This window comes from Schistocerca gregaria, chromosome 8 (assembly GCF_023897955.1).
Source record: "Schistocerca gregaria isolate iqSchGreg1 chromosome 8, iqSchGreg1.2, whole genome shotgun sequence".
NCBI classification, from domain to species: Eukaryota; Metazoa; Arthropoda; class Insecta; order Orthoptera; family Acrididae; genus Schistocerca; species Schistocerca gregaria.
In genome coordinates this window covers 11,043,409-11,066,137 of record NC_064927.1, presented here as the reverse complement: position 1 = coordinate 11,066,137, position 22,729 = coordinate 11,043,409, and positions in this window count along the sequence as shown.

Here is a 22,729-nt window from a genome sequence, read left to right as displayed (position 1 = left end):
AAACTTCTGCTGGTGTTGCAGGGAACCAGCAAAGCGTAGACTGTTTGAGACATTACTCCCCTGGAGGAAAGTGCGCATGGTGACTGTGGTATTCAATCCCGATGCTATTTCGGTGTTTCATCAACACTCTGATAGTCCACACATTGCAGAATGCCCACAGATGTGCATCGAAAACTACTACTGGTCTTCCAGGGAACGATCAAATCGTAAACTGTTTGAGGCATTACTCCCATGGAGGAAAGTGCGCATGGTGACTCTTGTATTCACTCCTGATGCAATTTCTGCGTTTCATCAACGCTCTGATAGTCCACAGATTACAGAATGCCTCCAGATGTGCATCGGAAACTACTACTGGTCTTCTAGGAAACGATCAATGCGTAGACTGTTTGAGACATTACACCCATGGAGGAAAGAGCGCATGGTAACTTTTGTATTCAATCCCGATGCAATATCTGTGTTTCGTCAACACTTTGAAGGTCCACAGATTACAGAATGCCTCCAGATGTGCATCGGAAACTACTACTGGTTCTCCAGGAAACGATCAAAGCGTAGACTCTTTGAGACATCACTCCCATGGAGGAAAGTGCGCATGGTGGCTGCCGTATTGAATCCCAATGCAGTTTCTGTGTTTCATCAACACTCTGATAGTCCACACATTACAGAATGCCCACAGGTGTGCATCGGAAACTACTATTGGTCTTCCAGGGAACGATCAAAGCTTAAACTGTTTAAGACGTTACTCATATGGAGGAAAGTGCGCATGGTGACTGTTGTACTCAATCCAGATGCAATCTCTGTGTTTCATCAACACTCTGATAGTGCACAGATTACAGAATGCCTCCAGATGTGTATCGGAAACTACTACTGGTCTTCCAGGGAACGATTAATGTGTAGACTGTTTGAGACATTACTCCCATGGAGGAAAGTGCGCATGGTGACTGTTGTATTTAATCCCGATGCAATTTCTGTGTTTCATCAACACTTTGAAGGTCCACAGATTACAGAATGCCCCCAGATGTTCATCGGAAACTACTACTGGTCTTGCAGGGAACGATCAAAGCGTAGACTGTTTGAGATATTACTCCCATGGAGGAAAGTGCGCATGGTGACTGTTGTATTCAATCCCGATGCAATTTCTGTGTTTCATCAACACACTGAAAGTCCACACATTACAGAATGCCCCCAGATATGCATCGGAAACTACTACTGGTCTTCCAGGGAACGATCAAAGAGTAAACTGTTTGAGACATTACTCCCATGGAGGTAAGTGCGCGTGGTGACTGTTGAATTCAATCCCGATGCAATTTCTGTGTTTCATCATCACTCTGATAGTCCACAGATTACAGAATGCCTCCAGATGTGCATCGGAAACTACTACAGGTCTTCAAGGGTACGATCATAGCGTAGACTGTTTTAATGACATTACTCTCATGGGGGAAAGTGCGCATGGTGATTGTTGTATTCAATCCTGATGCAATTTCTGTGTTTCATCAACTCTTTGAAGGTCCACAGATTACAGAATGAATCCAGATGTACATCGGAAACTACTACTGGTCTTCCAGGGAACGATCAAAGCGTAGACTGTTTGAGACATTACTCCCGTGGACGAAAGTGCGCATGGTGACTGTTGCATTCAATCCCGTGGCAATTCGTGTGTTTCATCAACACTTTGAAGGTCCACCGATTACAGAGTGCCTCCAGATGTTCATCGGAAACTACTACTGTTCTTCCAGGGAACGATCAAAGCGTGGACAGTTTGATACACTACTCCCATGGAGGAAAGTGCGCATGGTGACTGTTGTATTTAATCCCGATGCAATTTCTGTGTTTCATCAACACTTTGAAGGTCCAAAGATTACAGAATGCCTCCTGATGTGCATCGGAAACTACTACTGGTCTTCCACGAAACGACCAAACCGTAGACTCTTTGAGACATACTCCCATGGAGGAAAGTGCGCATGGTGACTGTTGTATTCAATCCCGAGGCAATTTCTGCGTTTCATCAACACTTTGAAGGTCCACAGATTACAGAATGCCCCCAGATGTTCATTGGAAACTACTACTGGTCTTGCAGGGAACGATCAAAGCGTAGACTGTTTGAGATATTACTCCCATGGAGGAAAGTGCGCATGGTGACTGTTGTATTCAATCCCGACGCAATTTCTGTGTTTCATCAACACACTGAAAGTCCACACATTACAGAATGCCCCCAGATATGCATCAGAAACTACTACTGGTCTTCCAGGGAACGATCAAAGAGTAAACTGTTTGAGACATTACTCCCATGGAGGAAAGTGCGCGTGGTGACTGTTGAATTCAATCCCGATGCAATTTCTGTGTTTCATCATCACTCTGATAGTCCACAGATTACAGAATGCCTCCAGATGTGCATCGGAAACTACTACAGGTCTTCAAGGGTACGATCATAGCGTAGACTGTTTTAATGACATTACTCTCATGGGGGAAAGTGCGCATGGTGATTGTTGTATTCAATCCTGATGCAATTTCTGTGTTTCATCAACTCTATGAAGGTCCACAGATTACAGAATGCCTCCAGATGTGGATCGGAAACTACTACTGGTCTTCCAGGGAACGATCAAAGCGTAGACTGTTTGAGACATTACTCCCGTGGACGAAAGTGCGCATGGTGACTGTTGCATTCAATCCCGTGGCAATTCCTGTGTTTCATCAACACTTTGAAGGTCCACCGATTACAGAGTGCCTCCAGATGTTCATCGGAAACTACTACTGTTCTTCCAGGGAACGATCAAAGCATGGACAGTTTGATACATTACTCCCATGGGGGAAAGTGCCCATGGTGATTGTTGTATTCAATCCTGATGCAATTTCTGTGTTTCATCAACTCTTTGAAGGTCCACAGATTACAGAATGCCCCCAGATGTTCATCGGAAACTACTACTGGTCTTGCAGGGAACGATCAAAGCGTAGACTGTTTGAGATATTACTCCCATGGAGGAAAGTGCGCATGGTGACTGTTGTATTCAATCCCGATGCAATTTCAGTGTTTCATCAACACTCTGAAAGTCCACACATTACAGAATGCCCCCAGATATGCATCGGGAACTACTACTGGTCTTCCACGAAACGATCAAACCGTAGACTCTTTGAGACATTACTCCCATGGAGGAAAGTGCGCATGGTGACTGTTGTATTCAATCCCGAGGCAATTTCTGCGTTTCATCAACACTTTGAAGGTCCACAGATTACAGAATGCCCCCAGATGTTCATCGGAAACTACTACTGGTCTTCCAGGGAACGACCAAAGAGTAAACTGTTTGAGACATTACTCCCATGCAGGAAAGTGCGCGTGGTGACTGTTGAATTCTATCCCGATGCAATTCCTGTGTTTCATCAAAACTCTGATAGTCCACACATTACAGAATGCCTCCAGATGTGCACCGGAAATTACTACTGGTCTTCCATTGAACTATCAAAGCGTAGACTGTTTGAGACATTACTCCCAAGGAGGAAAGTGCGCATGGTGTCTGTTGTATTCAATTCCGATGCAATTTCTGTGTTTCATCAACACTCTGATAGTCCAAACATTACAGAATGCCCCCAGATGTGCATCGGAAACTACTACTGGTCTTCCAGGGAACGATCACAGCTTAAACTGTTTGAGACACTACTCCCATGGAGGAAAGTGCGCATGGTGACTGTTGTAATCAATCCCGATGCAATTTCTGTTTTTGAACAACACTCTCATAGTTTACAGAGTACAGAATGCCTCCAGATGTGCATCGGAAACTACTATTGGTCTTCCATTGAACGATCAAAGCGTAAACTGTTTGAGACATCGCTCCCATGGAGGAAAGTGCGCATGGTGACTGTTGTATTCAATCCCGATGCAATTTCAGTGTTTCATCAACACTCTGATTGTCCACAGATTACAGAATGACTCCAGATGTGCATCGGAAAGTACTACTGGTCTTCCAGGGAACGATCAAAGCGTAGACTGTTTGAGACATTACTCCCATGGAGGAAAGTGCGCATGGTGACTGTTGTATTCAATCCCCATGCAATTTCTGTGTTTCATCAACACTTTGAAGGTCCACAGATTACAGAATGCCTCCAGATGTGCATCGGAAACTACTACTGGTCCTCCAGGAAACGATCAAAGCGTAGACTCTTTGAGACATTACTCCCAATTGGGAAAGTGCGCATGGTGGCTGCCGTATTCAATCCCGATGCAATTTCTGTGTTCCATCAACACTCTGATAGCTCACACATTACAGAATGCCCCCAGATGTGCATCGCAAACTACTATTGGTCTCCCAGGGAACGATCAAAGCGTAAACTGTTTGAGACGTTACTCATATGGAGGAAAGTGTGCATGGTGAATGTTGTATTCAATCCAGATGCAATCTCTGTGTTTCATCAACACCCTGATAGTGCACAGATTATAGAATGCCTCCAGATGTGCATCGGAAACTACTACTGGTCTTCCAGGGAACGATCAATTCGTAGACTGTTTGAGACATTACTCCCTTGGGGAAAGTGCGCATGGTGACTGTTGTATTCAATCCCAATGCAATTTCTGTGTTTCATCAACACTTTGAAGGTCCACAGATTACAGAATGCTTCCAGATGTGCATCGGATACTTCTACTGGTCTTGCAGGGAACGTCAAAGCGTAGACTGTTTGAGACATTACTCCCATGGAGGAAAGTGCGCATGGTGACTGTTGTATTCAATCCCGATGCAATTTCAGTGTCTCATCAACACTCTGATAGTCCACAGATTACAGAATGCCTGCAGATGTGCATCGGAAACTACTACTGGTCTTCCAGGGAACGATCAAAACGTAGACTGTTTGAGACATTACTCCCATGGAGGAAAGTGCGCATGGTAAATGTTGCATTCAATCCCGATGCAATTTCTGTGTTTCATCAACAGTTTGAAGGTCCACAGATTACAGAATGCCTCCAGATGTTCATCGGAAACTTCTGGTGGTGTTGCAGGGAACCAGCAAAGCGTAGACTGTTTGAGACATTACTCCCCTGGAGGAAAGTGCGCATGGTGACTGTTGTATTCAATCCCGATGCTATTTCTGTGTTTCATCAACACTCTGATAGTCCACACATTGCAGAATGCCCACAGATGTGCATCGGAACCTGCTACTGGTCTTCCAGGGAACGATCAAATCGTAAACTGTTTGAGGCATTACTCCCATGGAGGAAAGTGCGCATGGTGACTCTTGTATTCACTCCTGATGCAATTTCTGCGTTTCATCAACACTCTGATAGTCCACAGTTTACAGAATGCCTCCAGATGTGCATCGGAAACTACTACTGGTCTTCCAGGAATCGATCAAAGCGTAGACTGTTTGAGACATTACTCCCATGAAGGAAAGTGCGCATGGTAACTTTTGTATTCAATCCCGATGCAATATCTGTGTTTCGTCAACACTTTGAAGGTCCACAGATTACAGAATGCCTCCAGATGTGCATCGGAAACTACTACTGGTTCTCCAGGAAACGATCAAAGCGTAGACTCTTTGAGACATTACTCCCATGGAGGAAAGTGCGCATGGTGGCTGCCGTATTGAATCCCAATGCAGTTTCTGTGTTTCATCAACACTCTGATAGTCCACACATTACAGAATGCCCACAGATGTGCATCGGAAACTACTATTGGTCTTCCAGGGAACGATCAAAGCTTAAACTGTTTAAGACGTTACTCATATGGAGGAAAGTGCGCATGGTGACTGTTGTACTCAGTCCAGATGCAATCTCTGTGTTTCATCAACACTCTGATAGTCTACAGATTACAGAATGCCTCCAGATGTGCATCGGAAAATACTACTGGTCTTCCAGGGAACGATCAAAGCGTAGACAGTTTGAGACATTACTCCCATGGAGGAAAGTGCGCATGGTGACTCTTGTAATCAATCCCGATGCAATTTCTGTGTTTCATCAACACTCTGAAAGTCCACACATTACAGAATGCCCCCAGATATGCATCGGAAACTACTACTGGTCTTCCAGGGAACAATCAAAGAGTAAACTATTTGAGACATTACTCCCATGGAGGAAAGTGCGCATGGTGACTGTTGTATTCAATCCCGATGCAATTTCAGTGTCTCATCAACACTCTGATAGTCCACAGATTACAGAATGCCTGCAGATGTGCATCAGAAACTACTACTGGTCTTCCAGGGAACGATCAAAACGTAGACTGTTTGAGACATTACTCCCATGGAGGAAAGTGCGCATGGTAACTGTTGCATTCAATCCCGATGCAATTTCTGTGTTTCATCAACAGTTAGAAGGTCCACAGATTACAGAATGCCTCCAGATGTTCATCGGAAACTTCTGCTGGTGTTGCAGGGAACCAGCAAAGCGTAGACTGTTTGAGACATTACTCCCCTGGAGGAAAGTGCGCATGGTGACTGTTGTATTCAATCCCGATGCTATTTCTGTGTTTCATCAACACTCTGATAGTCCACACATTGCAGAATGCCCACAGATGTGCATCGGAACCTACTACTGGTCTTCCAGGGAACGATCAAATCGTAAACTGTTTGAGGCATTACTCCCATGGAGGAAAGTGCGCATGGTGACTCTTGTATTCACTCCTGATGCAATTTCTGCGTTTGATCAACACTCTGATAGTCCACAGTTTACAGAATGCCTCCAGATGTGCATCGGAAACTACTACTGGTCTTCCAGGAATCGATCAAAGCGTAGACTGTTTGAGACATTACTCCCATGGAGGAAAGTGCGCATGGTAACTTTTGTATTCAATCCCGATGCAATATCTGTGTTTCGCCAACACTTTGAAGGTCCACAGATTACAGAATGCCTCCAGATGTGCATCGGAAACTACTACTGGTTCTCCAGGAAACGATCAAAGCGTAGACTCTTTGAGACATTACCCCCATGGAGGAAAGTGCGCATGGTGACTGTTGAATTCAATCCCGATGCAATTTCTGTGTTTCATCAACACTCTGATAGTCCATAGATTACAGAATGCCTCCAGATGTGCATCGGAAACTACTACAGGTCTTCCAGGGTACGATCAAAGCGTAGACTGTTTGAGACGTTACTCCCATGGAGGAAAGTGAACATGGTGACTGTTGTATTCAATCCCGATGCAATTTCTGTGTTTCATCAACACTTTGAAGGTCCACATATTACATAATGCCTCCAGATGTGCATCGGAAACTACTAACGGTCTTGTAGCTAATGATCAAAGCGTAAACTGTTTGAGGCATACCCGCCACGGAGGAAAGTGCGCATGGTGACCGTTGTGATCAATCCCGGTGCAATTTCTGTGTTTCATCAACACTCTGATAGTGCACAGATTACAGAATGCCTCCAGATGTGTATCGGAAACTACTAGTGGTCTTCCAGCGAACGATTAATGTGTAGACTGTTTGAGACATTACTCCCATGGAGGAAAGTGCGCATGGTGACTGTTGTATTTAATCCCGATGCAATTTCTGTGTTTCATCAACACTTTGAAGGTCCAAAGATTACAGAATGCCTCCTGATGTGCATCGGAAACTACTACTGGTCATCCACGAAACGATCAAACCGTAGACTCTTTGAGACATTACTCCCATGGAGGAAAGTGCGCATGGTGACTGTTGTATTCAATCCCGAGGCAATTTCTGCGTTTCATCAACACTTTGAAGGTCCACAGATTACAGAATGCCCCCAGATGTTCATCGGAAACTACTACTGGTCTTGCAGGGAACGATCAAAGCGTAGACTGTTTGAGATATTACTCCCATGGAGGAAAGTGCGCATGGTGACTGTTCTATTCAATCCCGATGCAATTTCTGTGTCTCATCAACACACTGAAAGTCCACACATTACAGAATGCCCCCAGATATGCATCGGAAACTACTACTGGTCTTCCAGGGAACGATCAAAGAGTAAACTGTTTGAGACATTACTCCCATGGAGGTAAGTGCGCGTGGTGACTGTTGAATTCAATCCCGATGCAATATCTGTGTCTCATCATCACTCTGATAATCCACAGATTACAGAATGCCTCCAGATGTGCATCGGAAACTACTACAGGTCTTCAAGGGTACGATCATAGCGTAGACTGTTTTAATGACATTACTCTCATGGGGGAAAGTGCGCATGGTGATTGTTGTATTCAATCCTGATGCAATTTCTGTGTTTCATCAACTCTTTGAAGGTCCACAGTTTACAGAATGCCTCCAGATGTGCATCGGAAACTACTCCTGGTCTTCCAGGAATCGATCAAAGCGTAGACTGTTTGAGACATTACTCCCATGAAGGAAAGTGCGCATGGTAACTTTTGTATTCAATCCCGATGCAATATCTGTGTTTCGTCAACACTTTGAAGGTCCACAGATTACAGAATGCCTCCAGATGTGCATCGGAAACTACTACTGGTTCTCCAGGAAACGATCAAAGCGTAGACTCTTTGAGACATTACTCCCATGGAGGAAAGTCCGCATGGTGGCTGCCGTATTGAATCCCAATGCAGTTTCTGTGTTTCATCAACACTCTGATAGTCCACACATTACAGAATGCCCACAGATGTGCATCGGAAACTACTATTGGTCTTCCAGGGAACGATCAAAGCTTAAACTGTTTAAGACGTTACTCATATGGAGGAAAGTGCGCATGGTGACTGTTGTACTCAGTCCAGATGCAATCTCTGTGTTTCATCAACACTCTGATAGTCTACAGATTACAGAATGCCTCCAGATGTGCATCGGAAAATACTACTGGTCTTCCAGGGAACGATCAAAGCGTAGACAGTTTGAGACATTACTCCCATGGAGGAAAGTGCGCATGGTGTCTCTTGTAATCAATCCCGATGCAATTTCTGTGTTTCATCAACACTCTGAAAGTCCACACATTACAGAATGCCCCCAGATATGCATCGGAAACTACTACTGGTCTTCCAGGGAACAATCAAAGAGTAAACTGTTTGAGACATTACTCCCATGGAGGAAAGTGCGCATGGTGACTGTTGTATTCAATCCCGATGCAATTTCAGTGTCTCATCAACACTCTGATAGTCCACAGATTACAGAATGCCTGCAGATGTGCATCGGAAACTACTACTGGTCTTCCAGGGAACGATCAAAACGTAGACTGTTTGAGACATTACTCCCATGGAGGAAAGTGCGCATGGTAACTGTTGCATTCAATCCCGATGCAATTTCTGTGTTTCATCAACAGTTAGAAGGTCCACAGATTACAGAACGCCTCCAGATGTTCATCGGAAACTTCTGCTGGTGTTGCAGGGAACCAGCAAAGCGTAGACTGTTTGAGACATTACTCCCCTGGAGGAAAGTGCGCATGGTGACTGTTGTATTCAATCCCGATGCTATTTCTGTGTTTCATCAACACTCTGATAGTCCACACATTGCAGAATGCCCACAGATGTGCATCGGAACCTACTACTGGTCTTCCAGGGAACGATCAAATCGTAAACTGTTTGAGGCATTACTCCCATGGAGGAAAGTGCGCATGGTGACTCTTGTATTCACTCCTGATGCAATTTCTGCGTTTGATCAACACTCTGATAGTCCACAGTTTACAGAATGCCTCCAGATGTGCATCGGAAACTACTACTGGTCTTCCAGGAATCGATCAAAGCGTAGACTGTTTGAGACATTACTCCCATGGAGGAAAGTGCGCATGGTAACTTTTGTATTCAATCCCGATGCAATATCTGTGTTTCGCCAACACTTTGAAGGTCCACAGATTACAGAATGCCTCCAGATGTGCATCGGAAACTACTACTGGTTCTCCAGGAAACGATCAAAGCGTAGACTCTTTGAGACATTACCCCCATGGAGGAAAGTGCGCATGGTGACTGTTGAATTCAATCCCGATGCAATTTCTGTGTTTCATCAACACTCTGATAGTCCATAGATTACAGAATGCCTCCAGATGTGCATCGGAAACTACTACAGGTCTTCCAGGGTACGATCAAAGCGTAGACTGTTTGAGACGTTACTCCCATGGAGGAAAGTGAACATGGTGACTGTTGTATTCAATCCCGATGCAATTTCTGTGTTTCATCAACACTTTGAAGGTCCACATATTACATAATGCCTCCAGATGTGCATCGGAAACTACTAACGGTCTTGTAGCTAATGATCAAAGCGTAAACTGTTTGAGGCATACCCGCCACGGAGGAAAGTGCGCATGGTGACCGTTGTGATCAATCCCGGTGCAATTTCTGTGTTTCATCAACACTCTGATAGTGCACAGATTACAGAATGCCTCCAGATGTGTATCGGAAACTACTAGTGGTCTTCCAGCGAACGATTAATGTGTAGACTGTTTGAGACATTACTCCCATGGAGGAAAGTGCGCATGGTGACTGTTGTATTTAATCCCGATGCAATTTCTGTGTTTCATCAACACTTTGAAGGTCCAAAGATTACAGAATGCCTCCTGATGTGCATCGGAAACTACTACTGGTCTTCCACGAAACGATCAAACCGTAGACTCTTTGAGACATTACTCCCATGGAGGAAAGTGCGCATGGTGACTGTTGTATTCAATCCCGAGGCAATTTCTGCGTTTCATCAACACTTTGAAGGTCCACAGATTACAGAATGCCCCCAGATGTTCATCGGAAACTACTACTGGTCTTGCAGGGAACGATCAAAGCGTAGACTGTTTGAGATATTACTCCCATGGAGGAAAGTGCGCATGGTGACTGTTCTATTCAATCCCGATGCAATTTCTGTGTTTCATCAACACACTGAAAGTCCACACATTACAGAATGCCCCCAGATATGCATCGGAAACTACTACTGGTCTTCCAGGGAACGATCAAAGAGTAAACTGTTTGAGACATTACTCCCATGGAGGAAAGTGCGCGTGGTGACTGTTGAATTCAATCCCGATGCAATATCTGTGTCTCATCATCACTCTGATAATCCACAGATTACAGAATGCCTCCAGATGTGCATCGGAAACTACTACAGGTCTTCAAGGGTACGATCATAGCGTAGACTGTTTTAATGACATTACTCTCATGGGGGAAAGTGCGCATGGTGATTGTTGTATTCAATCCTGATGCAATTTCTGTGTTTCATCAACTCTTTGAAGGTCCACAGATTACAGAATGAATCCAGATGTGCATCGGAAACTACTACTGGTCTTCCAGGGAACGATCAAAGACTAGACTGTTTGAGACATTACTCCCGTGGACGAAAGTGCGCATGGTGACTGTTGCATTCAATCCCGTGGCAATTCCTGTGTTTCATCAACACTTTGAAGGTCCACCGATTACAGAGTGTTTCCAGATGTTCATCGGAAACTACTACTGTTCTTCCAGGGAACGATCAAAGCGTGGACAGTTCGATACATTACTCCCATGGTGGAAAGTGCGCATGGTGACAGTTGTATTTAATCCCGATGCAATTTCTGTGTTTCATCAACACTTTGAAGGTCCAAAGATTACAGAATGCCTCCTGATGTGCATCGGAAACTACTACTGGTCTTCCACGAAACGATCAAACCGTAGACTCTTTGAGACATACTCCCATGGAGGAAAGTGCGCATGGTGACTGTTGTATTCAATCCCGAGGCAATTTCTGTGTTTCATCAACACTTTGAAGGTCCACCGATTACAGAGTGCCTCCAGATGTTCATTGGAAACTACTACTGTTCTTCCAGGGAACGATCAAAGCGTGGACAGTTTGATACATTACTCCCATGGGGGAAAGTGCGCATGGTGATTGTTGTATTCAATCCTGATGCAATTTCTGTGTTTCATCAACTCTTTGAAGGCCCACAAATTACAGAATGCCCCCAGATGTTCATCGGAAACTACTACTGGTCTTGCAGGGAACGATCAAAGCGTAGACTGTTTGAGATATTACTCCCATGGAGGAAAGTGCGCATGGTGACTGTTGTATTCAATCCCGATGCAATTTCTGTGTTTCATGAACACTCTGAAAGTCCACACATTAGAGAATGCCCCCAGATATGCATCGGGAACTACTACTGGTCTTCCACGAAACGATCAAACCGTAGACTCTTTGAGACATTACTCCCATGGAGGAAAGTGCGCATGGTGACTGTTGTATTCAATCCCGAGGCAATTTCTGCGTTTCATCAACACTTTGAAGGTCCACAGATTACAGAATGCCCCCACATGTTCATCGGAAACTACTACTGGTCTTGCAGGGAACGATCAAATCGTAGACTGTTTGAGACATTACTCCCATTGAGGAAAGTGCGCATGTTGACTGATGTAATCAATCCTGATGCAATTTCTGTGCTTCATCAACAGTCTGATAGTCCACACATTACAGAATGCCCCTAGATGTGCATCGGAAACTACTACTGGTCTTCCAGGGAACGATCAAATCGTAGACTGTTTGAGACATTACTCGCATGGAGGAAAGTGCGCATGGTGACCTTTGTATTCAATCCCAATGCAATTTCTGTGTTTCATCAACACTTTGAAGGTCCACAGATTACAGAATGCCTCCAGATGTGCATTGGAAACTACTACTGGTCTTCCAGGGAACGATCAAAGAGTAAACTGTTTGAGACATTACTCCCATGCAGGAAAGTGCGCGTGGTGACTGTTGAATTCCATCCCGATGCAATTTCTGTGTTTCATCAAGACTCTGATAGTCCACACATTACAGATTGCCCACAGATGTGCATCGGAAACTACTACTGGTCTTCCACGGAACAATCAAAGCGTAAACTGTTGGAGACACTACTGCCAGGGAGGAAAGTGCGCATGGTGACTGTTGTATTCAATCCCGATGCAATTTCTGTGTTTCATCAACACTCTGATAGTCCACACATTACAGAAAGCCTCCAGATGTGCACCGGAAATTACTACTGGTCTTCCATTGAACTATCAAAGCGTAGACTGTTTGAGACATTACTCCCAAGGAGGAAAGTGCGCATGGTGTCTGTTGTATTCAATTCCGATGCAATTTCTGTGTTTCATCAACACTCTGATAGTCCAAACATTACAGAATGCCCCCAGATGTGCATCGGAAACTACTACTGGTCTTCCAGGGAACGATCACAGCTTAAACTGTTTGAGACACTACTCCCATGGAGGAAAGTGCGCATGGTGACTGTTGTAATCAATCCCGATGCAATTTCTGTTTTTGAACAACACTCTCATAGTTTACAGATTACAGAATGCCTCCAGATGTGCATCGGAAACTACTATTGGTCTTCCATTGAACGATCAAAGCGTAAACTGTTTGAGACATCGCTCCCATGGAGGAAAGTGCGCAAGGTGACTGTTGAATTCAATCCCGATGCAATTTCAGTGTTTCATCAACACTCTGATTGTCCACAGATTACAGAATGACTCTAGATGTGCATCGGAAACTACTACTGGTCTTCCAGGGAACGATCAAAGCGTAGACTGTTTGAGACATTACTCCCATGGAGGAAAGTGCGCATGGTGACTGTTGTATTCAATCCCCATGCAATTTCTGTGTTTCATCAACACTTTGAAGGTCCACAGATTACAGAATGCCTCCAGATGTGCATCGGAAACTACTACTGGTCCTCCAGGAAACGATCAAAGCGTAGACTCTTTGAGACATTACTCCCTATTGGGAAAGTGCGCATGGTGGCTGCCGTATTCAATCCCGATGCAATTTCTGTGTTCCATCAACACTCTGATAGCTCACACATTACAGAATGCCCCCAGATGTGCATCGCAAACTACTATTGGTCTCCCAGGGAACGATCAAAGCGTAAACTGTTTGAGACGTTACTCATATGGAGGAAAGTGCGCATGGTGAATGTTGTATTCAATCCAGATGCGCAATCTCTGTGTTTCATCAACACTCTGATAGTGCACAGATTATAGAATGCCTCCAGATGTGCATCGGAAACTACTACTGGTCTTCCATTGAACGATCAATTCGTAGACTGTTTGAGACATTACTCCCTTGGGGAAAGTGCGCATGGTGACTGTTGTATTCAATCCCAATGCAATTTCTGTGTTTCATCAACACTTTGAAGGTCCACAGATTACAGAATGCTTCCAGATGTGCATCGGATACTTCTACTGGTCTTGCAGGGAACGATCAAAGCGTAGACTGTTTGAGACATTACTCCCATGGAGGAAAGTGCGCATGGTGACTGTTGTATTCAATCCCGTTGCAATTTCAGTGTCTCATCAACACTCTGATAGTCCACAGATTACAGAATGCCTGCAGATGTGCATCGAAAACTACTACTGGTCTTCCAGGGAACGATCAAAACGTAGACTGTTTGAGACATTACTCCCATGGAGGAAAGTGCGCATGGTAACTGTTGCATTCAATCCCGATGCAATTTCTGTGTTTCATCAACAGTTTGAAGGTCCACAGATTACAGAATGCCTCCAGATGCGCATCGGAAACTACTACTGGTCCTCCAGAAAACGATCAAAGTGTAGACTCTTTGAGACATTACTCCCATGGAGGAAAGTGCGCATGGTGGCTGCCGTATTGAATCCCAATGCAGTTTCTGTGTTTCATCAACACTCTGAAAGTCCACACATTACAGAATGCCCACAGATGTGCATCGGAAACTACTATTGGTCTTCCAGGGAACGATCAAAGCTTAAACTGTTTAAGACGTTACTCATATGGAGGAAAGTGCGCATGGTGACTGTTGTACTCAATCCAGATGCAATCTCTGTGTTTCATCAACACTCTGATAGTCCACAGATTACAGAATGCCTCCAGATGTGCATCGTAAAATACTACTGGTCTTCCAGGGAACGATCAAACGTAGACAGTTTGAGACATTACTCCCATGGAGGAAAGTGCGCATGGTGACTCTTGTAATCAATCCCGATGCAATTTCTGTGTTTCATCAACACTCTGAAAGTCCACACATTACAGAATGCCCCCAGATATGCATCGGAAACTACTACTGGTCTTCCAGGGAACAATCAAAGAGTAAACTGTTTGAGACATTACCCTCATGGAGGAAAGTGCGCATGGTGACTGTTGAATTCAATCCCGATGCAATTTCTGTGATTCATCAACACTCTGATAGTCCATAGATTACAGAATGCCTCCAGATGTGCATCGGAAACTACTACAGGTCTTCCAGGGTACGATCAAAGCGTAGACTGTTTGAGACGTTACTCCCATGGAGGAAAGTGAACATGGTGACAGTTGTATTCAATCCCGATGCAATTTCTGTGTTTCATCAACACTCTGATAGTGCACAGATTATAGAATGCCTCCAGATGTGCATCGGAAACTACTACTGGTCTTCCAGGGAACGATTAATGTGTAGACTGTTTGAGACATTACTCCCATGGAGGAAAGTGCGCATGGTGACTGTTGTATTTAATCCCGATTCAATTTCTGTGTTTCATCAACACTTTGAAGGTCCAAAGATTACAGAATGCCTCCTGATGTGCATCGGAAACTACTACTGGTCTTCAACGAAACGATCAAACCGTAGACTCTTTGAGACATTACTCCCATGGAGGAAAGTGCGCATGGTGACTGTTGTATTCAATCCCGAGGCAATTTCTGCGTTTCATCAACACTTTGAAGGTCCACAGATTACAGAATGCCCCCAGATGTTCATCGGAAACTACTACTGGTCTTGCAGGGAACGATCAAAGCGTAGACTGTTTGAGATATTACTCCCATGGAGGAAAGTGCGCATGGTGACTGTTGTATTCAATCCCGATGCAATTTCTGTGTTTCATCAACACTCTGAAAGTCCACACATTACAGAATGCCCCCAGATATGCATCGGGAACTACTACTGGTCTTCCACGAAACGATCAAACCGTAGACTCTTTGAGACATTACTCCCATGAAGGAAAGTGGGCATGGTGACTGTTGTATTCAATCCCGAGGCAATTTCAGCGTTTCATCAACACTTTGAAGGTCCACAGATTACAGAATGCCCCCAGATGTTCATCGGAAACTACTACTGGTCTTGCAGGGAACGATCAAAGCGTAGACTGTTTGAGACATTACTCCCATTGAGGAAAGTGCGCATGTTGACTGATGTATTCAATCCTGATGCAATTTCTGTGCTTCATCAACAGTCTGATAATCCACACATTACAGAATGCCCCTAGATGTGCATCGGAAACTACTACTGGTCTTCCAGGGAACGATCAAATCGTAGACTGTTTGAGACATTACTCGCATGGAGGAAAGTGCGCATGGTGACTGTTGTATTCAATCCCAATGCAATTTCTGTGTTTCATCAACACTTTGAAGGTCCACAGATTACAGAATACCTCCAGATGTGCATCGGAAACTACTACTGGTCTTCCATTGAACTATCAAAGCGTAGACTGTTTGAGACATTACTCCCATGGAGGAAAGTGAGCATGGTGACTGCTGTATTCAATCCCGGTGCAATTTCTGTTATTCGTCAACACTCTGATAGTCCACAGATTACAGAATGCCTCCTGATGTGCATCGGACTTTACGACTGGTCTTGCAGGGAACGATCAAAGCGTAGACTCTTTGAGACATTACTCCCAAGGAGGAAAGTGCGCATGGTGTCTGTTGTATTCAATTCCGATGCAATTTCTGTGTTTCATCAACACTCTGATAGTCCAAACATTACAGAATGCCCCCAGATGTGCATCGGAAACTACTACTGGTCTTCCAGGGAACGATCAAAGCTTAAACTGTTTGAGACACTACTCCCATGGAGGAAAGTGCGCATGGTGACTGTTGTAATCAATCCCGATGCAATTTCTGTTTTTGAACAACACTCTCATAGTTTACAGATTACAGAATGCCTCCAGATGTGCATCGGAAACTACTATTGGTCTTCCATTGAACGATCAAAGCGTAAACTGTTTGAGACATCGCTCCCATGGAGGAAAGTGCGCATGGTGACTGTTATATTCAATCCCGTTGCAATTTCAGTGTTTCATCAACACTCTGATTGTCCACAGACTACAGAATGACTCCAGATGTGCATCGGAAACTACTACTGGTCTTCCAGGGAACGATCAAAGCGTAGACTGTTTGAGACATTACTCCCATGGAGGAAAGTGCGCATAGTGACTGTTGTATTCAATCCCCATGCAATTTCTGTGTTTCATCAACACTTTGAAGGTCCACAGATTACAGAATGCTTCCAGATGTGCATCGGATACTTCTACTGGTCTTGCAGGGAACGATCAAAGCATAGACTGTTTGAGACATTACTCCCATGGAGGAAAGTGCGCATGGTGACTGTTGTATTCAATCCCGATGCAATTTCAGTGTCTCATCAACACTCTGATAGTCCACAGATTACAGAATGCCTGCAGATGTGCATCGGAAACTACTACTGGTCTTCCAGGGAACGATCAAAACGTAGACTGTTTGAGACATTACTCCCATGGAGGAAAGTGCGCATGGTAACTGTTGCATTCAATCCCGATGCAATTTCTGTGTTTCATCAACAGTTTGAAGGTCCACAGATTACAGAATGTCTCCAGATCTGCATCGGAAACTACTACTGGTCCTCCAGGAAACGATCAAACCGTAGACTCTTTGAGACATTACTCCCAATTTGGAAAGTGCACATGGTGGCTGCCGTATTCAATCCCGATGCAATTTCTGTGTTTCATCAACACTCTGATAGTCCACACATTACAGAATGCCCCCAGATGTGCATCGGAAACTACTATTGGTCTTCCAGGGAACGATCAAAGCGTAAACTGTTTGAGACGTTACTCATATGGAGGCAAGTGCGCATGGTGACTGTTGTATTAAATCCAGATGCAATCTCTGTGTCTCATCAACACTCTGAAAGTGCACAGATTACAGAATGCCTCCAGATGTGCATCGGAAACTACTACTGGTCTTGCAGGGAACGATCAAATCGTAGACTGTTTGAGAAATTACTCCCATAGAGGAAAGTGCGCATGGTGACTGTTGCATTCAATCCTGATGCAATTTCTGTGTTTCTTCAACACTCTGATAGTCCACACATTACAAAATGCCCCCAGATGTGCATCGGAAACTACTACCGGTCTTGCAGGGAACGATCAAAGCGTAAACTGTTAGAGACATTACTCCCATGGAGGAAAGTGCGCATGGTAACTGTTGTATTCAATCGAGATGCCATTTCTGTGTTTCATCAACACTCTGATAGTGCATAGATTACAGAATGCCTCCAGATGTGCATCGGAAACTACTACTAGTCTTCCAGGGAACGATCAATGCGTAGACTGTTTGAGACATAACTCCCTTGGGGGAAGGTGCGCATGGTGACTGTTGTATTCAATCCCAATTCAATTTCTGTGTTTCATCAACACTTTGAAGGTCCACAGATTACAGAATGCTTCCAGATGTGCATCGGATACTTCTACTGGTCTTGCAGGGAACGATCAAAGCGTAGACTGTTTGAGACATTACTCCTATGGAGGAAAGTGCGAATGGTGACTGCTGTATTAAATCCTGATGCAATATCTGTGCTTCATCAACACTCTGTTGGTCCACACATTACAAAATGTCCCCAGATGTGCATTGGAAACTACTACTGGTCTTCCTGAGAATGATCAAAGCGTAAACTGTTTGAGACATAACTCCCATGGAGGAAAGTGCACATGCTGACTGTTGTACTGTATCCCAATGCAATTTTGTGTTTCATCAACACTTTGAAGATCCAAAGATTGCAGAATGCCTCCAGATGTGCATCGGAAACTACTACTGGTCTTCCAGGAAACGATCAAACCGTAGACTGTTTGAGACATTACTCCCATGGAGGAAAGTGCGCATGGTGACTGTTGTATTCAATCCCGATGCAATTTCTGTGTTTCATCAACACTCTGATAATCCACAGATTACAGAATGCCTCCAGATGTGCATCGGAAACTACTACTGGTCTTCCAGTAAACGATCACAGCTTAAACTGTTTGAGACACTACTCCCATGGAGGAAAGTGCGCATGGTGACTGTTGTAATCAATCCCGATGCAATTTCTGTTTTTGAACAACACTCTCATAGTTTACAGATTGCAGAATGCCTCCAGATGTGCATCGGAAACTACTATTGGTCTTCCAGGGAACGATCAAAGCGTAAACTGTTTGAGACTTCGCTCCCATGGACGAAAGTGCGCATGGTGACTGTTGTATTCAATCCCAATGCAATTTCAGTGTTTCATCAACACTCTGATTGTCCACGGATTACAGAATGCCTACAGATGTGCATCGGAAACTACTACTGGTCCTCCAGGGAACGATTAAAGCGTTGACTGTTTGAGAAATTACTCCAGTTTAGGAAAGTGCGCATGGTGACTGTTGTATTCAATCCCCCTGCAATTTCTGTGTTTCATCAACACTTTGAATGTCCACAGATTACAGAATGCCTCCAGATGTGCATCGGAAACTGCTACTGGTCCTCCAGGAAACGATCAAAGCGTAGACTCTTTGAGACATTACTCCCAATTTGGAAAGTGCGCATGGTGGCTGCCGTATTCAATCCCGATGCAAATTCTGTGTTCCATCAACACTCTGATAGTCCACACATTAGAGAATGCCCCCAGATGTGCATCGCAAACTACTATTGGTCTTCCAGGGAACGATCAAAGCGTAAACTGTTTGAGACGTTACTCATATGGAGGAAAGTGCGCATGGTGACTGTTGTATTCAATCCAGATGCAATCTCTGTGTTTCATCAACACTCTGATAGTGCACAGATTACAGAATGCCTCCAGATGTGCATCGGAAACTACTACATGTCTTCCAGGGAACGATCAATGCGTAGACTGTTTGAGACATTACTCCCTTGGGGAAAGTGCGCATGGTGACTGTTGTATTCAATCCCAATGCAATTTCTGTGTTTCATCAACACTTTGAAGGTCCACAGATTACAGAATGCTTCCAGATGTGGATCGGATACTTCTACTGGTCTTGCAGGGAACGATCAAAGCGTAGACTGAGACATTACTCCCATGGAGGAAAGTGCGCATGGTGACTGTTGTATTCAATCCCGATGCAATTTCTGTGTTTCTTCAACACTCTGATAGTCTACACATTGCAGAATGCGCCCAGATGTGCATCGGAGACTACTACTGGTCTTCCAGGGAACAATCAAAGCGTAAACTGTTAGAGACATTACTCCCATGGAGGAAAGTGCGCATGGTAACTGTTGTATTCAATCCCGATGCAATTTCTGTGTTTCATCAACACTCTGATAGTGCATAGATTACAGAATGCCTCCAGATGTGCATCGGGAACTACTACTGGTCTTCCAGGAAACGATCAATGCGTAGACTGTTTGAGACATTACTCGCTTGGGGGAAAGTGCGCATGGTGACTGTTGTATACAATCCCAATGAAATTTCTGTCTTTCATCAACGCTTTGAAGGTCCACAGATTACAGAAGGCCTACAGATGTGATTCGGATACTTCTACTGGTCTTGCAGGGAACGATCAAAGAGTAGACTGTTTGAGACATTACTCCCATGGAGGAAAGTGCGCATGGTGACTGCTGTATTCAATCCTGATGCAATTTCTGTGTTTCATCAACACTCTGTTCGTCCACACATTACAGAATGTCCCCAGATGTGCATCGGAAACTACTACTGGTCTTCCTGAGAACGATCAAAGCGTAAACTGTTTGAGACATAACTCCCATGGAGGAAAGTGCGCATGCTGACTGTTGTATTGAATCCCCATGCAATTTTGTGTTTCATCAACACTTTGAAGATCCAAAGATTACAGAATGCCTCCAGACGTGCATCGGAAACTACTACTGGTCTTCCAGGGAACGATCACAGCGTAAACTGTTTGAGACATTACTCCCATGGAGGAAAGTGCGCATGGTGACTGTTGTAATCAATCCCGATGCAATTTCTGTTTTTGAACAACACTCTGATAGTTTTCAGATTACAGAATGCCTCCAGATGTGCATCGGAAGCTACTACTGGTCCTCCAGGAAACGATCAAAGCGTAGACTCTTTGAGACATTACTCCCAATTTGGAAAGTGCACATGGTGGCTGCCGTATTCAATCCCGATGCAATTTCTGTGTTTCATCAACACTCTGATAGTCCACACATTACAGAATGCCCCCAGATGTGCATCGGAAACTACTATTGGTCTTCCAGGGAACGATCAAAGTGTAAACTGTTTGAGACGTTACTCATATGGAGGCAAGTGCGCATGGTGACTGTTGTATTAAATCCAGATGCAATCTCTGTGTCTCATCAACACTCTGAAAGTGCACAGATTACAGAATGCCTCCAGATGTGCATCGGAAACTACTACTGGTCTTGCAGGGAACGATCAAAGCGTAGACTGTTTGAGACATAACTCCCTTGGGGGAAGGTGCGCATGGTGACTGTTGTATTCAATCCCAATTCAATTTCTGTGTTTCATCAACACTTTGAAGGGCCACAGATTACAGAATGCCTCCAGATGTGCATCGGATACTTCTACTGGTCTTGCAGGGAACGATCAAAGCGTAGACTGTTTGAGACATTACTCCCATGGAGGAAAGTGCGAATGGTGACTGCTGTATTAAATCCTGATGCAATATCTGTGCTTCATCAACACTCTGTTGGTCAACACATTACAAATTGTCCCCAGATGTGCATTGGAAACTACTACTGGTCTTCCTGAGAACGATCAAAGCGTAAACTGTTTGAGACATAACTCCCATGGAGGAAAGTGCACATGCTGACTGTTGTACTGTATCCCAATGCAATTTTGTGTTTCATCAACAATTTGAAGATCCAAAGATTGCAGAATGCCTCCAGATGTGCATCGGAAACTACTACTGGTCTTCCAGGAAACGATCAAACCGTAGACTGTTTGAGACATTACTCCCATGGAGGAAAGTGCGCATGGTGACTGTTGTATTCAATCCCGATGCAATTTCTGTGTTTCATCAACACTCTAATAGTCCACAGATTACATAATGCCTTCAGATGTGCATCGGAAACTACTACTGGTCTTCCAGTAAATGATCACAGCTTAAACTGTTTGAGACACTACTCCCATGGAGGAAAGTGCGCATGGTGACTGTTGTAATCAATCCCGATGCAATTTCTGTTTTTGAACAACACTCTCATAGTTTACAGATTACAGAATGCCTCCAGATGTGCATCGGAAACTACTATTGGTCTTCCAGGGAACGATCAAAGCGTAAACTGTTTGAGACTTCGCTCCCATGGACGAAAGTGCGCATGGTGACTGTTGTATTCAATCCCAAGGCAATTTCAGTGTTTCATCAACACTCTGATTGTCCACGGATTACAGAATGCCTCCAGATGTGCATCGGAAACTACTACTGGTCTTCCAGGGAGCGATTAAAGCGTTGACTGTTTGAGACATTACTCCAGTGTAGGAAAGTGCGCATGGTGACTGTTGTATTCAATCCCCATGCAATTTCTGTGTTTCATCAACACTTTGAAGGTCCACAGATTACAGAATGCCTCCAGATGTGCATCGGAAACTGCTACTGGTCCTCCAGGAAACGATCAAAGCGTAGACTCTTTGAGACATTACTAACAATTTGGAAAGTGCGCATGGTGGCTGCCGTATTCAATCCCGATGCAATTTCTGTGTTCCATCAACACTCTGATAGTCCACACATTACAGAATGCCCCCAGATGTGCATCGCAAACTACTATTGGTCTTCCAGGGAACGATCAAAGCGTAAACTGTTTGAGACGTTACTCATATGGAGGAAAGTGCGCATGGTGACATTTGTATTCAATCCAGATGCAATCTCTGTGTTTCATCAACACTCTGATAGTGCACAGATTACAGAATGCCTCCAGA